Consider the following 16,518-nt stretch of genomic DNA (forward strand, 5'->3'; position numbering starts at 1 on the left):
ATCAGATTGTAACAATCTCCATTCAATGGCTTCTAAGCCTTCCATATGGGCAATCGACGTATAAAGTGCCACCACATCAATGGTGCACAATATTGTCTTGTCATCAATAAGGTCATTCACTTCTGCTAGTTTTATCAAGCAGTCCGTGGTGTCTTTCAAGTATGTCCCCCAGGATTGTACCAATGGCTGCAGGTAATGGTCAACGAAACGTCCAACAGGTTCATGTATAGATCCACATCCAGCCACGATGGGTCGGAACGGTGGATCTTCCAAACTCTTGTGTATTTTAGGCAACATATATATATGTGGCACTTGAGGTGTGATGGTTTTTAAGTATCTGGCTGTGTTGTTATTGATGATGCCAGCTTTTTCTGCCTTGATTATAATTTCATCAAGAAGTTTGCTGAATTCCTGGGTGGGATCCTGATCAAGTTGAATATATGTGGCTGTGTCATGTACATGCTCCTCCACCTTATGATCGTAAAATGTCGTGTCCATCATGACAAGTGCTCCTCCCTTGTCTGCTGGTTGGAAAGTGATAGAAGTATCCTGTCTAAGGTTGTTCAAGATGCGTTTTTCTCGTTTGGAAAGGTTAGGATTCTTGGGTGTTTCATACTTGATAGCTTCCAGATCTTTTTTCACTAAAATTTCAAAATTATCCAGTATTTTATGCGAAATCGGAGACATAAACTTACTTTTTGGTTTGAATGTGTCCGATGGTCGAAAGGACCCGTTTGTTATTGTGGTAGAAAAGAACCATTTCAGTCGTAATTTACGTAGAAATTTAAACAAAGCTATTTCAGTTTCTAGGCCATTCGACACATAAGTGGGAACAAATGAGGTCCCCTTGTTTAGAACTTTTGTTTCATCCTGTGATAATTGACGATTTGATATATTTACCACTAGGTTACTTTTTTTGTTACCACTCGCTGTGGTCGTCCACTTTCTGGTACTTTTTTTGTGACTTTGTCCCCTACGGATCCGTTTGTCCTTGTTTCTGATGTTAAGTCGGGAGGATGAGTTGCAGATTGGCCTTCTGCTAAAAAAGACGGTTTCACACTTCTTGAGGATCCAGACGCAATTGTTTCATGAGATTCAGTGCTTAAAACAGGTGCGGGTGCCCTTTGTAATGACATATCTTCATCCTGCACTATGCTTTCCTCTGATGATGTTTGCTTTGGAGTCGGCCTACTTGTAAATCTTCTTTGTGCATATGCTTCCGCCCATGTGTAGACTTCGTCCAATTTATAATCTATCGTATCTCTACGAAATTTGCGGATTTTACGATCATGTACCTCTTTGGCATGGATGTCCAGTCTTTGATTGATGTCCTCCAGTATCTTAGTCTAATCCTCTGCTGGTATATTTCTGGTTAGTTCTTGTTGTAGTTTATGAATGTCCTCTTTCAAATCATTTAATATCTGTGACAGTTCCTCGATAATCAAAAGGATAAGGTCTAGTGAACACTTATTAAGAATTGCCTGCCATTTGGTCATAAACACCTTATTAAATTTGAACAACATTGGTTTCAGTGCAATTCGGAGTCCTCTCGGTATCCTCTTAACCTTGTGGTATTCAATGAGTGTCGTTGCATGCAACCGTTGATTGACCTCTCTGCGCATAGTGTACTCTAGTTGCTTCAACATCTGTGTAGTAGTGCCTTTGGACGTACTGAAGGTGCGAACCTGTTCTATCAATGAATATATGGATGCTGCCTCTTCTGTTCCATATACTTTGGTTTCTGCCTGGTTTAGTGTGAGATTTGAGATTTCTTTGAAGGAAGCCATTTCTTAATGATTAAGTGGGTGCTGGTCTAGTGAATGGGCCGTGCTAAAACTGCTATGTAAGTGTCTAGCCTGCACACCCTTGTATAAACCTATTTATTCAAAATTTAAAAAAGGGTTAAGTAAATCTGGGAGCTTCCCAGTTGCGAATTGTGCCCACAATAACGAGTGAATCAGCCCTGTAAGGACCTGGAACTGACCAGGTCGATCTGGGAGCTCAACCTATGTCCCTAAGGTTTCAGAGTAATAATGCAGGTTTTATCGTAACATTTGTCCCAATTTATAAACTTAAATTAACATCGATACATTTGACTTTGGTGATGCTTATGGTTTTACTAATTCAAACAAAAAACAGTTCTTCATTGAACAATTCCAGTTATAACAGTGAAATCAAAACTGATAAATACATTATATTCTTTTTCATGTATCAAAATTTACAAATTACACAAAGATTTCAAAAAAGAAAATTATTCGTATTGAAACATTTCCCAATGCATTTCGGGTCCCATGAGACCCTTCTTCAGGGGAGTGTAGAACCATTTGCCAACCTCACAGTTAATGCGTATTAAGAGAATATCATCGGATGAAATAGAATGCAAATCTTCTATCAAAGAGCAATTGGAGAGGTACACCGAAAGAGGTGACCTGAAAAAGGTGTTGGCAGATTCTGTACAACGAGTATGCCAAATAGATCGTGAAAGTTTGTTAAAGAAAACAGAGAAGTCACCGAATGAACGCATAGTTTTTGTGATGAAGCATTCTACGCAATCCCACAGGATTAAACAAATTCTCAAAAGACGTTGGGAAATGATTGCGAATGAACCAAACTTTGTAAATATATTCAAAAACTTTCCTATTGTAGCACACACTCGTGCGAAAAACATCAGGGAGATACTTAAAAATCCACGTAGAACTCCAGAGACTAATCTCAAAGGGATGAGAAAATGCCACAACTGTGGCCAATGTAATAATGCAATAGTGAGTAAAACCTTTCCACACCCACAAACTGGTAAAGATATCATCCTCAAACTCAGTGCTGATTGCAACACTACAGGAGTAATTTACGCCATACTGTGACCATGTGGATTAACCTATGTGGGACGAACCTCTAGAAAAATAAAGACTCGGATCATCGAGCATAAAAGCACTATTCGTAACAAATCTACCACCTCTAGTTTAGCTACACATTGGACAAGTTCATCTCATACCATACCACAATTGAGATTTACAGTATTGGAAGTAGTAGAAAAACACTCAGGCACAGATCACAATGTTGCATTATCCCGCAGAGAGACATTTTGGATCAAGAAATTAGGTACCCTTACACCGGGGGGGTTAAATGACCAGTACGAAATGTTATGTTTCTTATGACTCGTTGAGGACAAATATGTAAATATCTATATAACAACAGTGTACCATCATTGCTCGGATAGACCATTGTTATCTGATGTTGTACATACCCTCCCATTGTAAATATGTCTTTTTCATGTCCTGTAAACCTCAAATATTCTAGGATTTAGCGCACATGTAGGAATCCTTTTTCATCTGTATTGATCAAGCATACTGTATGATTTTATGACTGTTGGACATCTGATGAAGGAATATTATTGATTGGACACTGCTTATTATTTACGGTTCTGAGCCTTTTTGATTTAATGAGCATTATGTAACACAATGGCAACGATTAGGACATCATGTCTTTGAAATCAACAGCACAAAACTTATTTGTTGCACGTTCAGATAAGTCACGAGTTGATGCCACTTTGTCACTCATTCTGGATTCGATTTACATTACTGTGACACCTTTTTCGTATTCATTTACACTTACACGTTTATTTAAGAGTCCACTGGCATTTATTTTGGTCTATTGTGCAAACGTCCACGTAATACACGAAAAGGTTAGAATCGGTTGTCAGTCTACACTGCTCGGCACCTAACGCTATAAAACACAATAGAGGACGGACCGGATGTTGATGCCGGAAGTGAGCCGAGGTCAAGGGTTGGAGAACGCTATAGCGATTGAGGTAGGCGCCTTTCTAGCGGTTTTTACTCCACCGGAGCGTTCTTGATATGGGGAGTATAAGGGATATTAGCTCTGACACTTTGTCACATTCAACTTTTTTAGTGACACTTGTTGAACAGGTTGAGAAGTACCGCTGCAACCAGGAGGAATTGGCAAGATTCGTTAATGACACGCGTTTGGTAAGCGGAGACACTCGCTCATATGTGATGTTTGGGAGCATTGTTCTGTTGTTCACTTCGTGATTCAACAGATTATTTTCTGATTATTTCATGATTAAACATTATTTCTAGAGTCAGGAGATTTCTCCAGCCCCTGAGATAAGCACTCGTACACCAACGGTGCATAGCACGTTGGGTAAGTCCGATTTTTTCAGATATTTCTTTCACGTTTTTGATATGTTTCAAAACAGTTCACGGTTTAACTCATAGGTTAAGGGACTGGTATACAACACATCAGGGAGAGGTTAGGATAGTTCACGTTTGGTGATGTTTTCTTTATTGAGCATTGGGCGACAGCATTCATGATTGGCAGTTGGTTTCTTTAATTATCATCACGATGACACTTGGATTTTATTTATGTCGGGCACTGGTAGATATGCATTGATTTTTGTTTACTATACGCACTGTTATTATAGACACTAAAACTCTCAGAATCTTGGATAATGAGACATCTCATTATGATCATTTTTGTAGTGCCTGCAAACAGCATTGAAGTGCTTAGAAATAGAACAAACACTGAATACCAAGGATCAGTATCGTTACGAAAACTACACTCCCCTGAAGAAGGGTCTCATGGGACCCGAAATGCATTGGGAAATGTTTCAATACGAATAATTTTCTTTTTTGAAATCTTCCTGTAATTTGTAAATTTTGATACATGAAAAAGAATATAATGTATTTATCAGTTTTGATTTCACTGTTATAACTGGAATTGTTCAATGAAGAACTGTTTTTTGTTTGAATTAGTAAAACCATAAGCATCACCAAAGTGAAATGTATCGATGTTAATTTAAGTTTATAAATTGGGACAAATGTTACGATAAAACCTGCATTATTACTCTGAAACCTTAGGGACATAGGTTGAATTCCCCGATCGACCTGGTCAGTTCCAGGTCCTTACAGGGCTGATTCACTCGTTATTGTGGGCACAATTCGCAACTGGGAAGCTCCCAGATTTACTTAACCCTTTTTTAAATTTTGAATAAATAGGTTTATACAAGGGTGTGCAGGCTAGACACTTACATAGCAACTTTCTAAAAGTGTAATTTTCAAAATTGTAATTAAAACTCCAACTTTAACATTAAATATAATTTGTAATGACAGTTTCAGAGATACCAAACATGAACTGCTTATCTGACCCTATTCAAACTGTAACACTTATTAAAATTAATAAGGCAATCCAATTTTATCCTGTGGGCAATGTAGGATTTACGGTAATAAAAAACAAATATAAGTGTTTTTCTTCATATGGACATGAAAATTTCAAAATTACGTGTCCTAACATTTAATTACAACGAGATACCCAAGGCCATCAGTAGGGGGGTCTTACATGTAATAAAAGGAGAGTTTGGGAACGGTGTTATGTGGCCAAGTTGATTGGTCAGTTTTAAACTGCATCCAGACTTTAGTGGCACAATATGTGTTGCAGGCCCACTAGTAGCATTTATTTTACGGACCCTGGGTATCTGGTATGCCATTCTACAAGGTGCTTATGATTAAATTAAATATACCAGTCAGTTGTAAACCAATTTAAAGATATTTTAGGAAGAGAGCACAAGCACTTTAGCAATGTTTAGCTGTGGTAAATTGTGCACAGTCCTAAGGTCAACAAAAACAAATTCAGCAAAATAAAATGAGGGAGATATTCAAGATGTTTGGGGTGACCCTGCAGAGAGTGCCAGGTCCACAAACTCCAAATCAATGCAATGCATATTGTTAGAAATTGGGTTTCTAGTTTGGCAAAGGTATCCACCCTGTCCAATAAGCAACTACAATACTAGTCAGTGTAAGTCAGAAGCACACTTATAATTACCCTTTGCTCACCCTCTGGTAGCTTGGCACAAAGCAGGCAGGCTTAACCTAAGAGGCAACGTGTAACACTTCAAACAGTAACACAGTGAAAACGCCACAGTGAAGACTCCACACCAGTTTAGCAAAATAGAGTATTATTATTTTTTAAATAAAGCAAGACCAATATTACAAAAATCCAATAAGTAAAAGTCACAATATGTATTCTTAAAGATAAAAAAGTGTAAAAAGGACTTAGAAGCCATAAGCGCCTATTGGGGTTATCAGTTCGCACTGGACCTAGGAAAAGTCAAAAAGTTCAGGCAGACTGCAACAGAACAATGGCCAGATACATGAGAAAAGAAAGGCCCGCTAAACAAAGTACCTTGATCCTGATCGCACCAGTAATATGTGGGGTGCAAGTGGCAATCCGGCAGTCGAGGTGATGGGTCAATTTTCTCTATGCATCACCAGTGATGTAGCGCCGGTTCTGAAGATTAAGCACCAGAGTTGAGATGCTTTGGTTCCGAAGCTGATGCGCCACTTTTCTCCATTCAGTAGAGGGGATGCTTCGATCATCACTCACTGCAGCCGTGGTGGTTCTGATGCGTAGGTCCTAAAGGCTATGCGCTGTCTCTCTGTGCAATGCAGCAATTCTTTCCCATAACAGTGGTGATGCATTGACTCTACTTCGTGCAGCAGAGAATGCATTGGTTCTCCAGGAGGAAACACCTGAATCCAATTCCAATGGACCACATACCGGAGCAGAAGGTGAGACTTTCATATCACAGAGTCTCAAAACAGTAGGCAAGACAACATGCCCTTGGAGATCACTCTGGGTTCAAACAAGAGAAGCAGTGGCAGAGGTAGGTAGGCAGCAGGGCTGTGAACAACTGGCAGCACAGCAGACAGTTTTCCAGACAAACAGTCCAACAGAGTGGTAGTCCTTGTAGAAGTGCAGCAGTCCTTCTTCCTGGCAGAGATTTTTTACAGGTTCTGAAGTGTCTGATTTGGTGGAGTCAGAGACCCAGATATTCAACCCAGTTGTGCCTTTGAAGTGGAGGTGACTTCAAAGAGGGTCTTTGAAGTGCACAGAGGTTCTCCCTTTCCAACCGTGGCTCCAGAATTACTACAGGTGGCTGATCATCCCTCATTTGGGGGCACAGGACACTGCCCATTCAGGTGTAAGTGACTGCTTTTCCCTCCCATCCTGCACATGATGAGCCATCAGGATATATATGGGCACTCATTCGCACCTACCCTCCTTTGTGTGTGGCTGTCTAGAGAAAATGCACAACCTCTAGCTGTCACCCAATCCAGACATGTTTTAGAGGCAGGCTGCAGGCACACAGAGTTTTAAGAGCTGGGAAATACCATCTTTTTAAAAGTATGCAAAAGAAACAATTGATGGACGGAAAGCTGGACAACTGCAAACATTCCCCCCCAGTCACATGGGATCTGGCTTAAATCCATCATTCTTTTGCTCACCACACCACCCCAGTTTGGACCCAGCCATATGCAAATCAGTCTTAACCCTGTTCCTTGTAGGAACAATCCAGCCCGAACTGCCAAGCCAGGTCCTCACTGGAGCGGGACAAGCCTCCTGGGACCAGTTTCAGGGCATCACACTTCATCAGCCAGCAGAGCTTGAATTCACTGGTGTTGTGAGCACAGACAGCACCCACGCCTGGGCATACCCTTTCCCCTTAGGGCGACATATGCATAAGAAACAATTGATGGACGGAATGCTGGACAATGCAATCATTCACCCACAGCCACAAGGATCTGTGTTTAATCCATCATTCTTTTGCTCACCGCACCACCCCGTTTGAACCCAGCCATATGCAAATCAGTCTTGACCCTGTTCCTTGTGGGAACAGTCCAGCCCAAACTGCCAAGCCAGGTCCTCACTGGAGCGGAACAAGCTTCCTGGGACCGGTTTCAGGGCATCACCCTTCATCAGCCAGGCTAGTTTGAATCCAGTGGTGTAGTGAGCACGGGATCCACGTCTGGGCATACCCTTCCCACTTAGGGTGACAAATGCAATAGAAACAATTGATGGACTGAATATTGGACAATGCAAAAATTCACCCACAGTTACAAGGATCTGGGTGAAATCCATCATTCTTCTGCTCACCACACCACCCCAGTTTGCACCCAGCCATATACAAATCAGTATTGACCCTGTTCCTTGTGGGAATAATCCAGCCTGAACTGCCAAGCCAGGTCCTCCTTGGCCCGGAAACAAACATCCTGGGACCAGTTTCAGGGCATCCCCTTGGCTAGCTTGAATCCAGTGGTGTAGTGAGCACAGGACACACGTCTGAGCATATCCTTCCCACTTAGGGCGACATATACAAAAGAAACGATGGACGGAGTGCTGCACAATGCACACATTCACCCCCAGTCACAAGGATCTAGGTAAATCCATCATTTTTTTGCTCACCACACCACCCCAGTTTGGACCAAGCCATATGCAAATCAGTCAAGACCCTGGTCATTGTGGGAACAGTCCAGCTCGAACTTCCAAGCCAGGTCCTCCCTGGACCGGAAATAAGAATCCTGGGACTGGTTTCAGGGCATCACCCTTCATCAGCCAGGCTAGCTTGAATCCAGTGGTGTAGTGAGCACGGGACCCACATCTGGGCATAACCTTCCCACTTAGGGCGACATATGCAAAAGAAACAATTGATGGACGGAATGCTGGACAATGCAAACATTCACCCCCAGTCACAATGATCCGGGTTAAATCCATCATTATTTTGCTCACCACACCACCCCTCTTTGGACCCAGCCAAATGCAAATTAGTCTTGACCCTGTTCCTTGTAGGAACAGTCCAGCCCGAAAGCCATCCTAGGAAGCTTGTTTCCAGTCCACCGAGGACCTGGATTGGCAGTTTGGGCTGGACTGTTCCCATTGAGCACAGGGTCATGACTGATTTGTATATGGTTAGGTTCAAACTGAAATGGCATGTTGAGCACAAAAACGATGCATTTAGGCCTGGATCTCTGTATTGGGGTGAATGTATGACATTCTTCTGCATTCTGTCCATCAACAGTTCTTTTTGTATTTGTTACTCCGAGTGGGATGGGTATGTCCAGATGTAAGTCCCATGCTCTCCATGTCTTTTAAGTCATGCTATCCTGGCTGATGAGGGCTGAAACCCCAAAGCCCGTCCTAGGATGCTTGTTTCCAGTCCAGGAAGGACCTGGCTTGGCAGTTCGTGCTGGACTGTTCCCATTGGGCAAATGGTCAAGACTGATTTGCATTTGGCTGGGTTCAAACTGGAATTTCATGGTGAGCAAAAAGACGATGGCCCGATCTCTGTACTGGGGTGAATGTATGACATTGTTCTGCATTCTGTCCATCAATAGTTCTTTTTGCATTTTTCACCCCGGGTTGGATGGGTATGCCCAAACGTGGGTCCCGTGCTCTCCATGCCACTGGAGTCAAGGTATCCTGGCTGATGAGGGGTGAAACCCCAAAACCGGTCCTAAGATGCTTGTTTCCAGTCCAGGGAGGACCTGGCTTAGCAGTTCGGGTTGGACTGTTCCCATTGGGCACAGGGTCAACACTGATTTGCATCTGGCTGGGTTCAAAGTGGAATGTCATGGTGAGCAAAAAAACGATGGATTTTTACCCAGATCTCTGTACCGGGGTGAATGTATGACATTGTTCTGCAATCAGTCCATCAAAGTTCTTTTTGCATCTTTCTAAAAGTGCCATTTTTAAAATAGTAATGTTAAGGCCCAATTTATCAGCAAAGAGGATTCATTACCATTCCAATTGTATTAAACAAGACATTGTTTCGCCTTCCCAATCATGAATTATTGCTTAAAAGTGTAATAAAAATCCCCAATGTTTATTGATGAGAAGGGTACGTCCCACATTAGAGAAAAATGAATGTAGGTATTTTCAGGACATGCAAAACATGAAGGAACATGCCCTGCCTTTTAGTTACACAACACCCTGTCCTATGGGATATCTATGGCCTACCTTAGGGGTGACCTATATGTAATCAATGGGGGATTTAAGGCTTGGCACGGGGTTTTAAATGTAAAGTTGACATGGCAATGTAAATTGCACACACAGGCTCTGTAGTGGCAGGCCTGACACATGTTTACATGGCTACTTGTGTGTTGCAGACATATTAGTAGCATTTAATTTACAGGCCTTGGGCGGAGGCAGTGCCCTCTACTAGGGACTTACAGACTAATTAAATATACCAGTTGTGGGTAAGTCAATGAAACCATGAGTAAGGGTGAAGCACATGCACTTTAGCACTGACAGCAGTCATAAAGTGCTCAGAATCCCTAGGCCAACAAAACCGAGGTCAGAAAAAGAGGAGGAGGAAGTCAAAAGGTTTTGGGTGACCCTTCAGAGAGGGTCATTTCCAGCACATACTATACATTTTAGCTCAGTTGCGGCACTAAAAGGACACACCCATTTATTGGTAAATCAGTCTAACTCTGCTTCAAAGAGAGTGGTCTAACGAAAAAACCTTAGCACATATTTCGCACTTTTACCCTCCTTAAATGTCCTTGACGAAGGTCCTGTCACCTCTAATCGGCTCTGGACTCCAACAGCAGTAATTTGGAATAGATCAGTATGAAACACTGCAATGGAAGAAAGGACCTAAATTCATTATTTTCAGGTTTTCAGGAAATCATTAACAGAAGCTCCTTCTCTGTACATAAACCAAAGTTTGGAGATATCTCCTGCCATGAACTAAGATGATAAACAACCATTTAGAATCCCAGAAAGAAATAAAGACAAGAATATTTCCGAAATATGAGCCATACTTTGAAGGCAGCTAGATTTCACAGGACATATACTCAACCTCGGATCGTTTGTGCCACTCACATTCACATTCACTTTCATCCAGATGAGATATCACAAGCTATTTGGGATATGAATGGAGCTCAAACCCAAACCTCACAAATCACACCAAACATTCTGCTCTTATGCTGTGTTGCAAACCAATACCTTACCAATTATGCATGACAGTGTAAGAAGTTACTAACTTTCCCATCCATAAAGAGCTTTTGGGGCCTTGCAAGATATATGAAGCAATTCAAATGCTATGATACAATGTATATGGAAAACACTGGTAAATTAAAATCTCTCTCTACATTGGGGACCACACTTTCGTCCTTGAATTAACCCTATTACTGGTGTAATAGACCAGGTTTGATGGATTCATTATTCTTCGAAGACAGGCACACGCCAGGCCTCTGGGACACACATTTATGAAGCTGATCATTTAATTTCACATAGAACAAAGATAGACTGACTGTGAGGACTTCACACACTTCCCTGTGTATAGTTCTCTGTTTTATGATGGAGTCTTTCCATAAACCCATTTGCCTGTCAGACTCACAAGCTCCCATCTGAAGTGGATGTGAGGTAATTCTGTCTGTCGCTTTGCAGGTGTGTACACCAACCTTGTAAGATAGTAAGAGTGCATATGTAAAACACATGGTTTCTTGAGTTGGAACAAGAGTATCAGGTTATTATGAGCGATGTCTTGCCTGGTAATGCTAGATCATGGAAAGTCCCTTGATTAAAAACTGCTCCTGTGAGTTTGGCGTCTCTGTGTGCCAAGTTACAGATATAGTCTTCTATGCTTCACTTGTTCACATATAGTTGAAATGAATTCCCCTTTTCCCTTTACAGTGCACAAAATGAACTGATGGCATGAAATATCAGTGCCGGATGTATTTCTATTTCCTGACATAATGATTTCCATGTAATCAGATCACTTGAAAATAAAGGTACGATCCTAATAATACTGGATCTAGACAATTCCAATTCCATGAGTATCCATCATAAGTAGATTGGCTTTAGGAAATAAAAGGGAGTGCCATCTTTAACAGAGAAAGAGAATGGCTCTATGAGTTGGAGAGTATGGCCCTGCTTCTTCAAGTCCTTAGCTAATGTGACTCTGTGTCCATTGTGCTCATCTCAGAAAAATGTAGTGTATTTTAGTAAACTATAGAGGGTTGTCCTCAGGGATTGGCAGAAGGTGTCTTATCAGTGGCAAATGCTTACCTATCAAATTCTTGATTTAAAATAGCTGGGTCTTAAATAGGTGATCCCACTTGAGTGAAAAGAGGACAAACTCTTTTTTGAAGAATGTTCAAGGTTTCTAAACAGGGGTGACCTCATTAGAATCTATTTAAGCATTTCGTTTCTGGAGTGGAAGTATACTAGTAAACAGAGGGTAACATTCACCAAATATGGATGAGTTAATCGATATGCTATGTGTTCAGCATGTGTTGGAATGCACTGTCCATTAGTACTTGATTGATGACTGAAAATTGGGCATAGGTGTAAAGTGCTGAATTACTTCAGTTTCACATGCCCTATAGGCCGCTCTCACATTGACTGGATAATTTCATCAGTTATGTCATCAATGATGTAATTTAGTATGCTATGAGTGATGTAATATTTGAAGTCATTAGCAGGACCTGATGGGGTGCATTTTATAGCAGGGTTTAGCCACATGGCCTGTGGCCAAGCCCTCTACCAAACACCCCTGGGAGTGGCCAGCCACTGCTGCACATGGTCCTCATCTGTGTGCAGCACGTATTGCTGCAGGGCCTGGGTCCCACCCGCAGCAGATGGTTAGCTCCCATTACGCACAGCCTACTGCTTGCATGTTAAAACTGGGGTGCTTAGTTGTCAGAGTATGCACCCTGTACACGCAGGAACCACCATTTTAGTGAGGGTAAGCAAGATAAACACTAAAAGATAACCTGTGCTCACTGGTTGGCTGGCACAGGGCAGTCAGGCTTATATAAACAGGCAATGTGTAGAGTATTTGTTGAAACCACACACACAGTGTAACACAATGAAAACACCACACAAATATTCCAAAGTGGGTTAGAAGCAGAGATCATATTTTGTATAAGTAAAACAAGACCAACAAGTCAAAAATCCAATAAGTAGAACTGGAGGTACGATTTATTTAAAGAATACATCAACAAGTAGTGCTTAGTAGAAAATAGTGCTTAGGGGTTATGATTTACTGGGCTAATATTGGAGTTCACTCTTCACGAGATGTGTGTGACATCTCTAATATCAATTGCTGTGCTCTAAGGGAAGGAGGAATCACCCACCCTCCTTTATTCAGATCTAAAGCGATCCGTCACATAAGACAATCAAAGCCTTGAGCACAAGTTTGATCATATCATAAGTTAAAATACAAGGGTACAAATGCACAAAGATTCTTTTTCATGTTCTTTATTTTCTTTCTTTTTCCCAGACACCACGTGCTCCTTCATATAGGGCATTCCCCATGAATTATTCAGGGCTGTTTCTTCTTTTACTGGTCACAGATCACCTTCCAACCGGTTATACTTCTGTCCCAGTAAATCTTCGTGAGTCTTTCAGTCAATATATTCATCCATTTCAATTGAATCCGTAGTTGCTGATGTACCAAAATAAGGCTTGAGTCATGCAATCCAATACTCCATTGAAATACCAAAAATGCACCCCTTTCATATTTCTTTTAGCAAGTACGCAATGTAGTCATTCTCCTGGTGCTTGTGTTCTCTGCCAGCTGCAGTCAGACTGGAAGGGGATCTGTGACAAGTAAAAGAAGAAGACAGCCCTGAAGAAGCCATGAGGCACGCCCTACATGACAAAACAAGTGTTAACTGGGCAAAAGAAAGGTAATAAAGAACAAGATAAATAATCTTTATGCATTTTTACCCTTGTATTTTTACTTATGATAGGATCTAGCTTGTGCTAAGGGCTTGGACTGTCAAGTGCTTAGGGGTTACTTGAGATCATGCTGGACCAGGGTAAATTTAAAGTTCGGGCCAAACAATTTGCGGGGCAAGCTTGCTACAGGATTCACGCAAGTCCAGCTGAAAAAGTACCTTTGATGTACTGGTTCCAATAAACGCAGACGATAAAGGTTTAGTTGACAAATCCCTTTATGATGCAGGCACTGCGCCATCATGAAGTCACCCTCTCTGTCAACATTGAGCCATGGAGTCTGTCAAAGCGATGTCCTTGATTGGCTTCTGCATCAAAGGGAAATGCATCAGTTCCAATCGGCGCAAAGTTGTCACTGTGTCGATTGTCAAGCTGCTGTGCAGCAGAAGTCATCTTTCAAGGGGCCAGGACTGGATTGGAAATACATAGCATGGCATGACTCACAGATGGCAGAGTCCTGGTGCTATTGCAGGGTTGAAGGATGTTGTTTATGGCCCTTAGACTTCGGAATAGGGGAAGCCAGCAAGTTCATGGAGTCACTCTGGGTTCATGATAGAGGAGTCCAGTCCTTGTCTTCAGCAGGGAAGAGATCAGCAGGCATCAGGGCAGCACATCAAAGCAGAAAAACAGCTGCTACAGAGTAGTAGTCAAACAGAGTGGCTATTCTTGTTACACAGCAGACTTTACTCTTGGCAGAGTTCTTCACAGGTCCAGTAGTGTACTGTCCAAGCTTTGAAGTGGGATTAACTTCAAAGAAGGGTCTTTGAAGTGCACACAGGCTCTTTATTCTCAGCCCTGGCACTAAACTATTGGTAGGGGGTAATCAGCCCTTTGTGTGGAAAACAGGACTCTGCCTATTCATGAGTGAGTGTCCGTTCCCCATCTCTTCCTGCCCCTAAGAATGCAGATGAATGCAGATGAGTTTTCTGTCACACCCACCCTTTTTTTGTTTGTGGCTGTCTGGAGGGAATGCACAAAGTGTAGCTGCTGCACATCTAAGAAGTGTATAATAGATAGGCTGCAAGGCACACATAGCAATACAAGAAGAGAAATGACTATTTTCGGAAAGAAAAAGACACACAATTGATGGACGGAATGCTGAACAAAACAAAACATTCACCCCAAGTCAAGAGCTCTATGTAAATCCATCATTGTTTTGCTCATCATGATACCTCAGTTTAGATCGTCCATATACAAATCAGTCTTAACCCTGTGCCTCACGGGAATAGTCCAGCCCAAACTGCCAAGCCAGGTTCTCCCTCGACCAGAAATCAGCATCCTAGGACCGGTTTCGGGGTTTCACCCCTCATCAGCCAGGATAGCTTAAATTCAGTGACACAGTGAGCTGGGACCCATGTCCGGGCATAGCTCGCGCACTTAGGGCGAGAAAGCAAAAGACACACAATTGATGAACGGAATGCTGAACAAATCAAAACATTCACCCCCAGTCAAGAGATATAGGTTAACTCCATCATTATTTTATTTATATATATTGGCACTCCAGTTTAGAACGATGATGGATTCAACCCAGATCTGTGACTGGGGTTGAGTGTCTGATAAGTTTCAGCCCTCTGTCCATCACCTGCTTGTGTTTCCTTTGTTTGCCCTAAGTTGGCAGGGTATGCCCAGACATGGTTCCCTTGCTCTCTTTGCCACTGGATTCAAGCTAGCCTGGCTGATGAGGGCTGTTAGCCTGAAACTGGTCCTAGGATGCTTGTTTCTGGTCCAGGAAAGATATGGCTTGCCATTTTGGGCTGGACTGTTCCCATGATGCACATGGTCAAGACTGATTTGCATATAGCTGTGTCTGAACTGGGGTGGTGAAATAAGCTAAAGAACGAAGATGGATTCAACCCAGATCTGTGACTAGGGGTGAGTGTCTGATAAGTTTCAGTGCTCTGTCCATCATCTCCTTGTGTTTGCTTTTTGATGCCCTAAATTGGCAGGATATGCCCAGACGAGGGTCCCTTGCTCACTTTGCCGCTGGATTCAAGCTAGCCTGGCTGATCAGGACTCATAGCCTGAAACCAGTCCCAGGATGCTTATTTCTGGTCCAGGGAAGACATGGCTTGGTAGTTTGGGCTATACTGCTCCCAGGAGGGCACAGGGCCAACACTGATTTGCATATAGCTGTGTCTGAACTGGGGTGGTGAAGTGAGCTAAAGAACAATGATGGATTCAACCCAGATCTGTAACTTGGGGTGAGTGTCTGATATGTTTCAGTGCTCCGTCCATCATCTCCTTGTGTTTGCTATTTTCAAAAAGTGGCATTTCTAAAATAGTAATGTAAAATCCATTTTACAAGTGAAGAGGATTTATCATTACCATTTCAAAGAAATTAAACGTGATGCAGTTACTTATTTTCATTCTGAAATTACAGCTTAAAAGTGTATTAAGAAATTCCAGATGCTTTCCTATAAGAGGAGTAGGCCATACAGTAGCTACAAATGCATTGGGGTGCTGGCCACTGCCAGGACATGTGAAACTCAAAAGACATGTCCTAACTTTTGCTCACACAGCACCCTGCCCTAGAGCTACCCAGACATACCTTAGGGGTGACTTATGTGTAAACATGGGGGAGTTTAATGCTCGATAAGTAATTTTAAATGCCAAGGGGAAGTGGAAGTAAACGGCACACATAGGCTCTGCAGTTGCAGGCCTGAGACAGGTTTGAAAGGCTGCTTGTGGGGGTGGCATAATTAGTGCTGCCGGTCCACGAGTAGCATCTAGGTTACAGGCCCTGGGTATGTGGTATTCTACTTTTCAAACATTACCATTTGTTTCACCTAGTGTTGTGGCAACATTGGAATGCAAAAAGACACTGAGGCTAACTGTAGAGCAAACATTATTATCCGGTGATTCCTAACTGTTTTTGATGTGCTTAATTTCACATTAGCTTTTACTTTTATTCTTCATGTATGCAACCAGACAGAAAATTGTAAACAATTTGCGGGAATGGGGATAGTGTGACCATGCAGT

This window comes from Lissotriton helveticus, chromosome 3_1, assembly GCF_964261635.1.
Source record: "Lissotriton helveticus chromosome 3_1, aLisHel1.1, whole genome shotgun sequence".
Taxonomy (NCBI): domain Eukaryota; kingdom Metazoa; phylum Chordata; class Amphibia; order Caudata; family Salamandridae; genus Lissotriton; species Lissotriton helveticus.